This window comes from Ambystoma mexicanum, chromosome 6q, assembly GCF_040938575.1.
Source record: "Ambystoma mexicanum isolate Mex_15411 chromosome 6q, UKY_AmexF1_1, whole genome shotgun sequence".
Lineage (NCBI taxonomy): Eukaryota > Metazoa > Chordata > Amphibia > Caudata > Ambystomatidae > Ambystoma > Ambystoma mexicanum.
This window is the reverse complement of record NC_090937.1, coordinates 1,192,950,554-1,192,967,573: the sequence shown is the minus strand read 5'-3', so window position 1 is coordinate 1,192,967,573 and position 17,020 is coordinate 1,192,950,554.

Sequence of the window (17,020 nt, the reverse complement as noted above, 5' to 3'; positions counted from 1 at the left end):
AATAGTGTGTTTATTTGGTTGGAAGACACACCAGCATTTTGCAACTGAAAAAGATTTCTGTCATGGAATTGATCACCCATTCAGTGGTTGCCATTTAATACAGGAGGAGGTCATAGGCATACTTTGAGAACTCAGAATGTTTTAGGCTATATTTCTGATCGTGTTCATGCCTTGGGAAAACTGTAACCAATTCTGTATGAGGGATAGATGCTGTGAACTATGTCTCATACTAGCACCTAAAGCCTTCTGGATGGTCTGACACATACTGGGCTGCAGTATTTTTTGTCTTATATGTGGTTTTATATCTTCACTGTAGCTGAGCGGTTGTTGTGCAGAATCAACCTTCACCCATTAAAGCGTTGCCAGCACCAGCCAGAGTATTCAAATACCTGCAGCACTGGAACACAGTATTCAAAGAGTCGTTAGAAATGCTAGAGAGGTTTAGCAAGGAGGCTTTATTTTTTGTGACATTGTCTTTTGAGAGTTGTCATTTTTGTTATTTTATATTTTCCTCACCAGTTGGACATTTGAACATGTCTAACCATGAGAACAGCAGCAGCAGTAATGCTTTATTTACAGTAGATACACTTGTGCAGATTATAGGCCATGGGTTTGTACATGTTGATGTAAATTAGCCTTTGTATAGGGTTCCTCTATTTATTTTTTTGTTGTTCATTGGAACAATTCCATTTATGTTAAAATGTTTTTATTAGCATTTATAGTATACAATAACCAATTACAACATGTGGTCTTCAGCACGTAGCACTTTCTTGTGGGGTAGCCAACGAGTTCCTGGGGAACCAGTATGCAGGGCTGTCCAGTGCTGCTAGGTCTAGAGAGCTCAGTCACATTTCACATTTAAACAGGTAAGTTCATATGCATGTTCTGTCTATTTTACATAGGCTATCTTTTTCAGCGGGGTTTGTCATCAGACGGATGGAACATGTCCCACACCAGTGTCTTCCAGGCCTCATACTCCAGGCCCACCTCCCCACCTGCCCTTGAAACACCCTTGCCCCACACCTTTGTCTCTGCTCCCGTCCAGCGTTCCAACTCATTATACCACCCAGTTTATTGCTGGCCTCCAGGTTTATTCCACGCCATTGCAATGGTCCTTTTTACCAGCATGCATGTCGTATCCATACATTTAATGAGGTGTCAGATCTTACTAACTCTCGGGTAAGCGCCTAATAGGCATTCTTTTGGTGACCATTCATATCTTCACAGCCCAGCCCCTCTGCATGCCTGTTCAACCTTGTGCCAAATATGTCATTCCCTGAAACACTCCCTGAACATGTGCATCAGGTCCGCTCCCTTTGACTTACACCAGGGGCACAATGGGTCTATGGCGCCGCAAAATTTAGCAATTCTGCCAAGTGGCATGTATGTTTTGTAGCGAACATTTAGCTGGATCAGTCGAAACCTAGCATTTCTCGACACCTCCCGGGGATATTCTAGTATCCTCTCCCACTCTCTTACAGTTATTTCAACACCCAAATCCAGTTCCCACCCCTGCTTCAGCCTGCTGCCCCTAGGGTTCGATTTATGTGCGAGCTGTTTGTAAATTCTACACACTGACCTTCATCCGTCTCCCAAGTTGTGCAGCAGTGTTAATAATGGTGCTGCAGTTGGCTCTTCAGGCCAGCCCTTCCAGACGTTCCTCGCTACTCTACTAATCCTCTGGTACCATAGAAACTGGCCGCTGGGTATTCCCTCATTTTTCACCAGGGAGTCAAAATCTCTAAAGGAGCCCTCCTCATACACATCCCCTGCTTTAGTTGGACATACATCTGCCACTATCGGGGTGTCAGGCGAATAGGGGTAGTCCAGCCCTGTTAGTTTCAGAGATCTGCCCCAGACCTTCTTGCCTAATTGCCCAATCATCGGTTGAGTACTCAGGCCCTTCGCTGGTGCCCATAACACCTCCTTGAAGCACACTGGTGTAATTAGCTGTTTGAGCAATCTTGATTCTGAGGTTATTTCATCAGCCAACCATTTTGCCATGTAACTAAGTTGTGCTGTTTGGAAGTATCTCTCAAAGTCCGGTAGTTGAACCCCACCTGCTTTGTATGGTACCGTAAGTATGTCTAAGGACAGTTTGTGTATGGCAGGGCCCCACAGTAGCTCCCTCAACAGCTTCTCCAGCAGTTTGAAGAAGGAGGCAGGTATCTAATAGTGAATGTTATGGACGAGGTATCGTAACCTTGGAAGGACAACCATTTTAACCACGGCAACCCTCCCCATTAATGACAATGGTAACCTGGCCCAGAACTTCATAGAGTTCCTCAGCCCTTGTATCACTAGCATTGTGTTGCCCCGTGTATCTGTTCAGGCGCATGTCAAATATTCACCCACAAGTATCTAAACATATGTTTTTGATACCTGATCCCAACATCCGGGAGGTTCCCTTCACTCGTTTTTGCCAGCCCTGCTAGCAGGAATATGCACGATTTCTCTGTGCTGAAGCAGATTCCAGTTATTCACGCGAAGTTCCGCAGAACATCTAGGATCAAAGGGCACATTGAGGTGCGGGTCCCTTATGTAAAGCAGTATGTCATTGCCGTACAGTGATATAACATGGTCTTCCCCTCCCACTCTTACGCATCAAAGAACTGCTTCCTGATGTATATAGCGACAGTGGGCAGCCCTGTCTAGTGCCACTTTGGATATCCCACAGTGCTGATACAACTCTTCCTGTTTTCACCCTTGCCACCAGCACTTTGTAGAGAAACCTGATACATTTTATGAACTGCTCTCCCAGCCCAAATTGTCTTAAAGTAGCGATCAACCATTCCCAATACATGGAGTTGAATGCTTTTATAGCGTCTAACGAGATCACCGTGTATTTCCCCTGATCCTCGGCCGTCTGTACTATGATGTGTTGGAGCCTACGTAGGTTCCCTGGTGTTCCGACCCAGTACAAACACATTCTGGTCTCCATGTACTATGGCCCCTATTACTTTTGACAGCCTTTTGGCCAATAACGTCGTAAGGATCTTAATGTAACGGCCTGTATGAGCTACACTCATCCACCGGCTTCCCGGTTTTTGGGATCGGGACAACCAGCGTTTCCCTCATGCTTCTCGGCAATTTTCCTGTGTTATAAGTCTCTTTGAACACTTCATGTAGGACCAGTGCTAGCTCCGAGTTGTATGCTTTATAGAATTCAGGGGGCAGCCTATTGCTCCCTGGAGTTTTGCAGGTGGCCAACAACTGTATTGCCTCGCTCACGTCTTCAACTGTTAGGTCTGCACCCAGCATTTCCTGTTGGGCTGCATCTAATGACGGCAACCCTCTCTCATCTACCATATCTTGTAAAGTTTCCTGGGGGACCTGCTCCTCATGGCTGTATAGTCGGAATAAAAATCTCTAAACACATAATTAATTACTAGCTGCATAGTGTGTGTTGCTCCCGTGTCATCTTGATGACTGTTATCAGATGTCTTGGGTTTTCCGTCTTACACAGCCATGACAGCAGTCTACCTGATTTGTCCCTTTCTTCATGAGCTATGGTAGTCTTGGCTATCTAGTCAAACTTTGACAATCTATCCCAGGCATTTCGGAAATCCTCTCTAATACTCACCAGTTCCTGCTCTGTCTCCCCAGTTTTCTGGGACAAGCTTCCAGTTGTTGAATCCTTCCCTCTCTTGTCTCCAGCTCACCCCTGAGCAGTTTCCTTATTCCACCCGCACTGGCAATAACCTCTCCTAACTACAACCTTCATAGCTCCCATGTCGTGTCCTAGCTTTTAACGCTCCCCACATTAATATCTTTATATTCTATTACCTTGCACTTGAGATCTTCCTTGAAAGCAGAGTCTGTGAGGGCATCTGTCGCCATGCGCCACAGGGGTATGGGTGGTCTAGGTCCTTGCATCCTCCATTCCATGACTAGGGGTGAGTGGTCAGAGATTGATCAACCTAGATAGGATGCCCGTTCAATCTGGGGAGATGTATTCTATCTATTGGCAGGTAATCATTCCTGGTGTACAGATCATGGGGAGATGAGTAGTAGGAAAACCCTCTGTCTTCAGGGTTAATTTCCCTCCACACCTTTGCCAGGTATAGATTCTTTATTACCTCATTCAGTGGAGACGAGGTCCGTTGTGACCCTTTTGGTGGGTGCGTAGATCTGTCTAGTGTGGGATCCCGGACACAATTAAAATCCCCTCCCCAGATAAAAAAGCATCTCCAATAGGTTGCCAGCTTCGTGCTCAGCTTGGTCAGGTATGCTGCAGATCCACAGTTGGGGAGGTAAGAGTTAACTATGCAAATGTCTAGTTGTTCTATGTTCCCCCTTAGTATTAGGTATCTCCCCTCTGGGTCCACCTCCTTGCATAGGAGCCTAAAGGACACCGTTTCATGTATCCACGTGTATACCCCACAAGCATATTTAGAATTGGGAGCCCCAAACCCCTGTCCCCCCGAGCAGCTCATCACTTAATTGTTGCCATCGATGGTGAGGTGGGTCTCCATTAGCGTAGCAATGGAGACTCTCTTCCTCCTCAGGTAGGATTTAATCCTGTTTCTCCGCATGTAGGTGCCCATCCGTCTGACATTCCATGTCATTACCTTTATGTCAAACGCCATCATCATGTATCCCGAACCCCATGCAGTCCGTTATACCTCCTAGCATCAGCCTCCCGTCAGCCCCCTGCCCCCATAACTTCCCAGCCTCAGTGCTTCCTCTGTCAGGAGCTTCTTTGTCCCCCATCGAGTTTTCCCTGAAGGCCATGTAATGGGACAACAAAAAACTTAAACTGAACAGTCTGCATCCAACATGTGCAGTAAACAAATAGTACTTAACCAAAAAAAAATAACTGCGCTCAGCAGCTGCGCTTCAGTTACAGAGTTTGAGCGCCCTCGCACTGTCGTGGCCCATGCAGGTCATCATGTGCGAGTTTGTGCAGTGCCAGCACCTAACAGTTCGTGGGATGGGTCGCACTCCAATGAAGCGTCCAGGTCGTCGTCCTGTCCAAGTGTCGCGTTTTGGCTATTGCGGTGGATAACCCCACCTTCTCTTGAAAATCTCAGGATAGTCTCTTTGTCCCAGAAATTTAGTATTTTTGCTATCATGGGACGAGGTTCGGAGCCGGGAGGTGGGATTTTTTGCAAGGACCTATGGGCCCTCTCCACCACAAATCCTTGTGACAGCTTTCCTGCCCCTATTTCCTGTAGAATCAGGTTTTTGATAAACTCGGTGGGGTTCGGGCCCACCATCCCTTCCGGGATCCCCTAGCAAGTGCACGTTATTGCGCCAAGCATGGCCTTCAGCATCCTCAGCCTCCAGTGCCGCATTCTTTCTTTCAAGCTCTGACAGCCTCTTTTCAAGATTACTGGCAGTATCCATTGACTCTTTCAGGTCCTTCTCAGTGTTTGTGACTCTTTCTGTGAGATTGCGAATGTCCTGCCTCATCAGTTGCATATCAGATTTAACTTCTTTGATTTTGGTGTCAATGAAAGTTTTCAGAGCAGCAATTGCGTCCAACACCTGGCTGTCTTTAGTTCCAGCTTCTTTGTCTGACTGGGCTGGTTGCACCGCAGTTTCGCTCTTTGGCTGCCCTTTAGGTGTGGCAGCATTGAACAAGTCCATAATTGTGGCCTTTTCCTTGTTTTTTCCCCTGGACAGAGACATACTGCAGTGGCTTCACCAGACCTTCACCTAGTTCTCTGTGCACCCTCTGAAACAAGCGGTAGCTGTAGCTTGTGTATCACTCTATAGTTCTGGATCTTGCTGCGTGTCAGATTGGGTGCAGCGCGCAGTACCGTTTCTGTGGTTCAGTCTTAGATGTTGCACCGTTGCAGTGTCAGCGGATGGCGCTTGGCTATTTTGTGCCAGTCTCCTGCACTGCCTTGATTGTTCCTTTGTGCATGCTGACCCTCTACGTGACCCCAGCATAGTATGCCTACAACACCTCTGTTGCGGCGTGCAGCGGCCCAGCCACTTACTTCCCCAGATGCCAAGCAGTAGGCCGCTTAGAAGTGCGGTTGTTTGAAATGCTGCTCCCCGCTGTAGTTCAGGCAGGTCAAACCCCGGCTCCAAGCTGCAGTTGCGGTGCTCGACAGTTCCCGCAGCAGGTGGTGACACATAGACTGCTGCGCAGCAGGTTGGCTCTTGATGTAGTATGATGCGCTTTTCTCCCGCCCTGGCGCCAGTGCTCCGTCACTGCACCAGCCCCATGTTATCTGCATGTCCTTGCCATCTCTGCAGCCATTAGCCCCCAGTTTGACACAGATATTCGGTCCTCGGCGAACTTTGTGCTCCTTTTTGGGCTGATTCACTTTGTCAGTCTGATGTGTCCAGTACTGTATCCGGCCCAGGCAACCCAAGCCTACAGCCTTGCTTCAGGTCCCCGCACTAACCAGGTGCGGGAGGCAAGCCGCCACCACCACGTATGTATGCTGTGCCAGGTAAGTCACCGCTCCAAAGTGTATGCCGTCTTGAACCTGGAGCGTCCACCCTGCAACTGTGTGCGCACCTCACGCTCAATGCTACTTTAATCTCTGCATTTTGCAGCAGCGTCAGCGCTCGCCTCCCTCTTCCTAGCACGTATGAGCTGCCGCTCTTACCTCCCTGGGGGTGCCACAGTACTTAGCATGCTGGGCTTCCCACTCGTGTCAGGTAGCTCCTCTGTGCTTCACTGCTGCGCGTTTCTGCAAGGAACGCAGCGTTTAGCATTCCGCTGACTTCATTTGCCTCCTGGCCACACCGCGTGGGATTCTGGCCACTGGCAAACCTCTGGGCTATCTGGTTGCAGCAGGAGGGTGCCTCCGCATCGTCCATCATTCCAGCACTGCTTCTTATCTGCACACCTCTTCTGTTGCCCGGTGTGCGCTGCCCCCGATGCCGGTCCTCTCTGTCGTTGCCGCAGTCCTCCTCACCAGGTGCGGCCACCTGGGGGAATCCAGCATTACACCAACCACGGGCCAGGCACCCAGCAGCTAGTCCACCTTGTTTGTCCAGCGGGTTGCCACAGCAGTTTTCTCTAGCTCGTCGCCCCCGCTGCTTGTATGTATCCGGCTCTAGAATCACCAGCAATTGCTGAGAGAGGAGGGCTAGTCCGTTGTTACGCGGCAGGCTCCAAACATCAAAGGATGAGGGCGAGCCCCTCCCCGACCATGCTCTGTCTCCGCTCAGGCTGTCATTTTCTCCATACCCCCGGGGATCGTCCGTGGGACTCGTTCTCTCAAATGCAGACTCTGAATTTCACCGGGTCCTCACTCATGAGTAGCAGAAACGCTTGCTCTGCACAACGCTGGCGTTTTCAACCGTGATGTTTGCTATCTTCAGTGAGTTAGAGGATCTCAGCAAGGATCAAGACGGGAGCTCAGTCCTGGCACAGCTTCACTCCATGAGCTAGAGCCACGCCTCCTCATATAGGGTTCCTCTATATTGATGTAATGGAATTGGATGAGGTGATTAATCAAATTAGAGGTTGCAAAACTTTGGGATGGCTTATTGTAAATTTCCTTCTGCAATAGCTTACAATAGGAAACACAGAGAACGTATTTAATGTCTTTCATTCTCCAATCCAACTAGACACAGAAATACTGCCAGCTGTTAGTGAAAGTTTTCTGGGCACACTGATTCTTCCATGGAGTTACGGTGAATATTTAGCATACTCATGCACAGCTTCATAACCTTCTTTCATTGCTTTTTCCTCTTTGTGCTAAGAAGGTTTCCTGTAAGGCTTGACCAAGTGATTTTCAAAATCCCCAAGAAAGTGACCATGTCTAATGCAATTTAGACATATCCCTGGTGTGTATTTTATTTATTCTCCCCTCTGGGCCAACCCACACAGCTGGACACACTGTAGATGCCATCATACACACAGACCTCTCTCTCTCCCCCATTAGTCGCCCCTCTCCCCTAGTCAGACCACTCTCTTCTCTCCTCACATTTAGGCCCCATTGGCACCCTGACCGCAGTGTCAAAAGTCACACCATCCTCATTCACTAACACCCGCTTCCGCCTCCACCTTCACCCCCATTTCCCCCACCTCTGACTCTACCTCTGACTCTGCCCTCAAAAACCTCCATCTTCCCATCACCAACACTTTTGAAATTCTGGCCCCAGTCATGAGGATCCACCTGAAACCTGCCTCAAAGTGTTACACCTGGTTTGACACCAAACGTGCAGCCCTGAGACGAAAGTGCAGGGCAGCAGAACAGAAGTGGCTAACCTCAGGCTCATCCTCTGACAAACTGGCCTGCCGCCTGCTCGAAAGGCAATACAGACTCACCGTTCATGCAAAGAAAAGAGCCCACATTCATGCATGGGTCTCTGGCATATCCAACAACTCTGCTGAACTTTTCAAAATCTGTAGGGACCTAGTAAACCCTTCCTCACTCTCCACCTCCTTCCCTGGCCCTCTGCAATGCACTGGCCTCACACTTTGCCACCAAAACTCAGGATGTTCCGACCTCACTTTCTACACTCCCTCAAAACGCATCCCACAACCCCCTCTACAAACCTCCCCCTTCCTCATTTTCCTCTTTCTCTCCTGTCACACCTGAGGAAGTTACCAGAGCTGCCTGCTGCATGAAGGTCTCTTCTAAACATGTCTCCCTTTTCCCATTCAGGACCATAAACAATAGAATATGCTCTCTTGCCCTTGCTCTCGCTGATTTCTGCAATCAATCTTTTATCACTGGATATTTCCCCTCCGCCTTAAGCACTCCCTTGTGCGCGCACTCCTGAAAAAACCTTCCTCTGACCCTTCCTGCCCTGCCAGCTATCTCCCTATATCCACCACCCGCTTCCAGGAGAAGCTTCTTGAGAAGCTGACCTTGCCCCAATTTAACACTCACACTGAACTTGTTGGAGGCCTCCACGACCATCAATCTGGATTCCGAGCATCCTGAGGCATGGAAACTGCTCTTCTGAACACCTGCTTCTCTGGACTCCAACTCCCCAGCTGACCTTATCCTTCTTGGCCTCTCCTCTGCATTTGACACAGTTAACCATTCCATCCTCATACAAAGGCTCGATGATACACTTGGAATCCCGGAACGGCCATCGATGGGCTGTCCTTTTCCTCAATAACCACTGTTCCCAAGTCATCCTGGGCCCTTTCTCCTCTCCTACTTCCATCTCCACCTTTGGTGTCCCCAGGGCACTATTTGCTCCCCCTGGCTCTTTATCATATTTCTTGCTCTCCTTGCACGCCTCATCTTCTCCTTCTTATCCAACTTCCAGTGTTACGCAGAAGACACACAGCTGTTCATCAGGATGCATACGAATTGTTCGAATTACAATTGTTCGAATCTCAATTGACCTTTGCACAATTGACCAAATTGTGAAGGTCAATTGTTACATATCTGCGGGGGGAAACCCCCCGCATGCAAAGGTCAATTCGGACCCTTGACTTTCGATCAATTGGGTCATTCGAACAATTGTGTTCGAACAATTTGGGTAATACCGTTCATCAGACTCCCTGCTGACCGTCTTGCAACCTCCATCATACCTGACTGCCTATCTGCCATTCAGTCCTGGTGCGCCACCAACAATCACTGCCTCAACACCTGTAAAACTGAGTGCTTACCAATTGGGACCCCTGTTCCCTCTCTCTTCCCCTCACTCTTGCCTTCCTCCTTGGGCTCCCCCCCTGCTCCTTATACTGAAGCCAGAAACATTGGAGTAATCTTTGACTCCTCTCTCTCCTTCCTCCCTCACACTCAGGATGTTGCCAAGAAGTCCAATTATCAGCTCTTCCTTCTCAAAGGAATTCAACCTTTCTCACTTTACCCCCACTTTCCCTTAATTGTGACTCAAACTCTAGTTCTCCCTATACTTGACTACTGTAAAAGCCTCCTCCTGAATCTTCCTTCTTCCACTCTTCAACCCCCTCAGCTTATCCAGAACAGGGCAGCAAGACTTATCCTTGGCCTTAAGCCCAGGGACCGCACCTCTCCTGCACTACAAAGTCTTCACTGGCTCACGGTTGCTGCATTGATTAAATTCAAATCCTTCTGCATCATCCATCCACAAGGCTGTCTTGGCCTTAGGACCACACTATCTTCAACCATATCTCACTAAATACTCTCCCTCTAGACCACTTCACTCCTCTGGCACCCACTGTTTGTTTGTAAAGCGTTTTGCTAAAAAGAGGGCAGGGCATTGCTCACTTTCCTCTGCAGGCTCTCTCCTTTGGAATAGCCTAGAAAAGGATTTTCTCAAATTAAGCAAACTCCCTAAGACTTTCCTCTTTTCTTCCTCCTTCCCTCCTTCTCTCCTCTGCTAATCCCACAGTTACTGAATCAGTGTCCTTGGCCCTTATGCATCTTCAGGGACTTGATCTCCCTCACCAATTATTCCCAACTCCTGTTCTAGCAACAGCACTTGCATCTGCACACCCTCCTCTCTGGAGACTCGCACTTTCATCTCCTGCGGCCCAGGCCGTGGAGCACTCATCATTCCTAGCACTTCGTCCGCAGCTCACCTATGAGCTCGGACTCCCCAGCACTTAACCCCTCTTCCCTTTTCCTTTCTGCACTTTCACTTTCTGAATGCTCACAAGGCATAGCAGGTTTGTCCCTCCTCTTCTTCCCCCTCTGCTCTTAATATTGTGTTGTAATGTATTTCCCAGTGGGTGCTTTGAAACAATATATTCTAATTGTATAAATGCCCAACAAGAAAAACATTTTAAATAAATAAATAAATGTTGAAATATGTTAGCAGGATATGTATTCAGCTATTTTTAAGCTAGTGATTTATATAACAATCAAACAAAACAGAACAAGTAATAAACGTTTATTTTTCACCAAACTGGTGTTTCGTAAATAGAGGTCAGACAAGGTTTGAAAGAATGAATAAATATGAAAATGTTTTGTTTAGGGTTTTCTTTTATGAACAATTTTCCAAATAATTTGTCCTTGACTGATGCCGCCCTCATTTTTGGTAGCTCAGTGAAAATTGGGTTAATTTATACTATGATGTCCCTTGGCTTTTCCGTTGTGATGTACTGTTGGTATTATTCAGTAGGCATAGGTAGGCAGTAGGCAGAGACTATGCCCTTCAATCGAAAATAAAGCAAAACTAACCTCCATTTCCTCACACTTCAAAAAAGAAGTGCACCTTGCCAAAAAGAATTCCTATGATGAACGGATCACTAACTTAAACTCTAGCATGAGAGAACTCTTCTCCATACTGAAAGAATTAGAGTCACCAATAGCCATACAAGATCTAGTTACCAAGGATAAGACCTGGTGCGCAGACATCCAAAATGCATTAGCAAACAAAATGAATACACTCCAAACCAAAATACAACAAAAAAAAGATATGCTCAATCTACAGTATTCCCCTAATACCTCACCACACTGTGACTCACTTGAGGCAAACAACAAATTTCACTTTGCCAAAACTTCTCCACTAGAAGTAGAAAAAATCATTCTCTCACTCAAACTGTCCAATTGCAAGGGCGACATCTGCCCAGCACAGTTAATAAAAGATGCTGCCAGAGACCTCTCACCATTCATTTCAAATTTAATGAATGCCTCCTTCACATCAGGTACAATCCCAGCCAATTTAAAACACTCCTGGGTGCTCACACTTCTCAGAAACAGACCTTAGACCCACTCATCCCGACCAACTATCGCCCCATTACTACAGTACCATTCCTCCTTAAAATATTGGATAAAGCCGCCTATATCAAGATACAAAAACACCTTGACCTGCACAAGCTCCTAGGAGCTAGACAATTTGGCTTCCGCCCACTACATGGATCGGAAACCACCCTAATCGACTTAAAGACGCAAGTCGATGAGCTGCGAGATGGAGGGGGAATGGCACTCCTGCTCTTACTCGATCTCTCAACCGCATTCGACTTGGTCAATCACAAGGTCCTTTGCAGGCACCTGGACTCTGCTGCCCACTTCTCTCCTGAGGCCATCAAGTGGTTAGAATCTTTCCTTAGCGAAAGAACAATGAGAGTATTCTCCCCATCGGCTGCAGCTGACCCTACCCCTATACTGTGTGGCGTTCCCCATGGTTCCTGTGTCTCGCCAACCCTATACAATATCTTCACCAAACCCTTGTTCGACGATTTGGACCTTCTGGGTATCATCTACACTAACTATGCAGATGATACACAGATTCTCCTACCACTTTCTGGGGATCATAGGAAGGACTCGGAGTTGATGAACAGGATATATCTCGTCGTTCAAGCATGGATGGCCACCCATGGCTTGTGCTTGAACGACGACAAGACGGAGTTGATAATCCTGGGAACACACATAAACACCAAAAAACTAGGCCAGGAATTTTCCTCCTTCAATATTGACGGAAATTCTATTAGGGTCTCCAAGGAAATAAAAACCCTTGGTTTCTACTTGGACTCCACACTTTCATTTGAGAAACAGCTTAAATCCTTGGCTTCCACCACCGCCTATACCTGCAAACTGATAACAGCAGGTAAGCCTTTCCTTTCTAACAATAGCTGCATGATCCTGGCCAGAGCACTCATTCTCTCCAGGATTGACTACTGCGATGCCCTCTATACTGGTGCTAATAAATCAACAATCCAGAAACTACAAACGCTCCAAAACAACGCCTTGCGAGCAGCGCTTGGCATAAATAAAAGAGCACACATCTCCGCCACCAGACGTCAATACAAATGGCTATCCACAAACCACAAAATACAATTAAAAATGATCTCTTTGACAAACAAAGCTCTCAACAATGCCACCCCAAGCTACCTTATGAACAAAATACAGAAAAAAAAACTCTATCAGACCAACTAGAGTTACCAACACCAACTGCCTAGTATTACCTAGATATAAACTAACCACGATTGGTGGCAATAGCTTCCCTGTGAAGGCTGCTAAAACCTGGAATCTACTACCTAACAACTTAAGAGCAGATCAACCTTATCCACTATTTAGAAGGAACGCCATCCAACATTTTATCTCTAACGACCACTAGTCACCGGCCCACTCTATTCCCAGGCACGACACCCGACATTGGTCCCTTTTCTCCTGTTGAATTGTGATATGTTACCTGTACCATCCTTTATGCAATTCACTGACTTTTACGACTCCGGTCTTGTATAAGTTGTATATTATTATTGTACCTTGTATAACTTGTATAATATTACTGTATCTTGTATAATTTGCAGCTTTGTAAGCTTCGCATTATCCTACCTGCTGCGCCCTTCTACCCACGGGTCTGGAGCGCATTAGAAATAAAATAAACAAGCAAACAAACAAACATAGGGCTTTTGGGGCCCATTTTGTCAGAACTTTAGGGTCTGTTCTCCCCATTCTTTCTTTTACTTTATTAGCCAGGTGGGGTATCTTTGTAATTGGTCCTAACACATCCAGTATTTTATCTTGGAATGATGTGTTTAGCATGTTTGTCCATGCACATAAGCATTATGTTGTCTTTTCTATGAGTTTCAGCAATTTCTTTTGGCAGATATGGTCAGGAAAACTAATTCTGTATTTTTTTTTCAGTTTCTTTGGCAAGTGGTGTTATTAACCTCCTCATCAGGTATGCTGCTATTTTTGTTTGTGGCTTCCAGTTTGATGACTAGGTATGAATGAAAGTGTCTGGCTCTACATTGTCTCCATTTTTGTTCTAATGTTACCCAGTCTTTATTTTCTTATCTTATCTTCACTGAAAGATGACACCATTCCTCTCTTTCCTTCACTGGATTGCTCCTGTTGTTTCCCTGAACCGGGCTCGATGAGGATATTTTATATGATGTGTTTCTTTTTATCCTCAATCTCAGTGCTTTTCTTTTGGCATGTTTCTATTTTTGTGGTGTAGTCGGAGGTGTGTGTCCATCATGTGCCCTCTGGGCTTTCTTTTTCGCCCTTTTTCTCTTCTATGGTCATCATATTTATGATCTTATCCACACATTGGGAGAACTCTAATTCTGCATGAGAGATAGATGCTGTGAACTATGTCTCAAACTAGCACCTAATGCCTTCCGGGTGGTCTGACCCTACCGGGCTGCAGCCTTTTTTGGCTTGTGTGTGGTCTGTTTATTGTAGCTGTGAGCGTTTTTTGTGCTGAATCAACCTCCACTCATGAAAGGTGCTGGCAACAAGATCCAGAGTCTTGAAACAGCTGTAACACTGGAGCACTCTATTCAAAGAGTCATAAGAAATGTTAGAGAGGTGGCTTCATTTTTTTGTTACATTGGGCCTCACTACAAGTCTGGCAGTAGCCGTGCTGAAAAAACCATCAGATTGCCGCCGGACCCGAAATACCATTCCACCTCTGTGATTGCTGGAATCATTGGGGCATTACAACCCTGGTGACCAGATAATTCCGGAAGTGGAATTTCGTAAATCCCCATTCCCACGGAGTCCCATAGGACTCCATGGGGATGGGGACAATGGAACACTGGTTCCCTCTATGACAGAGCCAGTGTTTCCATTTCCGCCTGCACGTGGGTGGCGTTACTTCTGCCAGGTCAGACCTCTTGGGAGTGACACCTCCCGCCTGCAGAACTTGGAATCAGCTGGTCCGAAAACAACGGTGACGGTGGATTTACCACAAACGTTGTTTCAGGACTGGCAGGGTCATAATGAGGCCCATTGTCTTTTTAGAGTTGTCATTTTTTTATTTTACATTTTCCTTACCAGTTGGGCACTTTAACACTTAGAGCAACATGGACTGAGGGGGCAGGCCCATTCCTCATTTTGAAGCTATGCAGGGTTGGTCCTGAATACTGCATGGATGGGAGAAAGTCCACAGTTTTGTGCCGTGTGATTTCTTCATTTTAAATTTCTCATAACACACCAAGAAACCCCATGGAATCTGCTTCTTAAAAAACATGCTACTGTGAGTCCTTTAAAGTACTGCACTCAGAGACTATGTATTTTCCTTTTGCTGAATAGGATTGCATTCTGGTATTTGTAGTCGGCCTATCATGAGGGGCTGGGGGGGAATGTTGCCATTGTACACTTTTTGCCTAACATAGTTCAATAAGGATCTATATATTTGATTGACACTATGGAATGTGTACATTTAAGGTTATCTTTATAAAGGAGAGTTTTTTTGAAAGCCAGCCATGAGGTTGAGGAGGGGAAATTATGAGAGGGCATGTAAGTCATAATTATGTCCACACGATGTGCCAATAGACTTTGTAATCCTAGACACTGGTTCAGTTATTCTACCCTGATTGTGGCTGCTTTTCAGTGCACAAGTAAAGGACACATTTGGATGAAGAGAGTAACTTTTTCCAGAGGCTGGATGCAACACATGGGGTTATTTGAGTTTGGCAAGCTTGCTCACGTATTTGGCTACCAGGATTGTACACTGGTTGTCATGTTCCCAGTGCAGACACTTACCCACAAGACCGCAAGCACTTGTTTCATATTGCGATTTTGTTTACCAGGGAATATTTCATGACAGATTGCTGGTTTGAAAAGGTGAGCATATTTATTTGAACATTTCCTCTCTCAGTGAATTTTTCTTGTGTTCATTACTTTTGTAAAAAGTCCACAGCAATGTTGTCTTGCACCCTTTCTTGTAAGGGGTAGGTCAAATAAACTACATTTGTATATTTCACTTTAAGATATACGTTCACTTACTGTGCGTATATTCATGGGTGACAGCTTTTGATTTTCACTATAGGTGCAGATAGTACCTGGGCATATTTTGTTCTTGCGGCCGGTCATATTTTTCCTGTTTCCGTGCTGCTTAAATGTGGTTAGTTGGGGTTGTGCAATGTATCACAACAGTTACAAAGAGACCGGCCGGCCATTAAACAAGGGGCTTAGAGCACGCTGCTTAACCAAAGTGTGTGTCCATGGCAAACAATGTAATCTCAGAGCGCATTGCCCAGAAGATTGTGAGTTCTCAAAGCCTGCAATCGTTTTTGCATAACAATACCACTGTCAAAACAGGACAAAAATAGTTTGTGATTGATGAAACTCTTTGAGCGATGGGTTGCAAGTGTTTTATAATACAGTGGTGTTGCTCACCGGCCACAGCCAAAGGCTGGTAGTTTTTTCTAAAATGGACAGTAACCGAAGGCCATACCCACTGACCATGGCCGAAGAACATGCTGGTGGTCTGAAAGCATTCTAAAAACCTATGGAAAAACAAAATCCTTGAAATTCAAGGAACAAACTGTAGTTACAGTGTGTTAAGGTGACGTTAAGGTGAGCAATACATTGCAACAAAATCAAAAAAACCATTTAAATTCATGGAAAACACCTTTAGGTGCAGGGACGTTAAGGTGAGAACTTAACAACAAAACCCCTGAAATTCAGCTCATGCCTTGTGCCCCCTGTTCACAGCCGATGACAACAATGATGACACCACAGACCACATTACTGAAGACATCACAAATTACATGTTGTATGACAACACTGATGACATTACAAATCACATCACAGATGCTATCACTGGTGACAACAGTAATTACATTGCATATAACTCATTACATCAATCATGGAATTAGACAAAACATAATTTATAATGTTAGCTTATGACAACAACTTTGATTACCTTAATAACAGTTTAGGCCATGATCTTGGCCATAACAAAGGCTAGAGTCACTGGCCAGCACCAAAGGTCATAGATAGTGATCAGTTAGTGTACAGAAATACCGACATGCATGATTAAAATGATTAAAAGCCATGCCTAAAAGCCATCACTGTTTTTAAATATTCAGTGAGCAATGTCGAAAGCTGTAGTCAGTGGCCATGGCTTAAGACCATACCTAGTGGCCCTTAATATGTTAGAATATACAGGGGGGAAATCTGCGTCAAATTTGCCGATTTTCGGCGCGATTAGCAAGGGCGGGAAATCCGCTGGTGGTAATAGTGTGAATTTTCCCCATTGGGCCCAATGGGGAATGAGGAATTCCCAAATGGACCCAATGGGGAATGGGCAATAACCTTTCCGCCAAACCCGTGATCTGGCGCTAATAGCGCCAGGGGGTTTGGCGGTAGGGCTCTTGGCATTCCTGCCGGCGGTAATAGCGCAAATTTTCAGCGGATTTCCCCCCAGCCAAGAGCTGGGGCGAAATCCGCCGAAGTCCTGATTTGCCGGATCCTTTAAT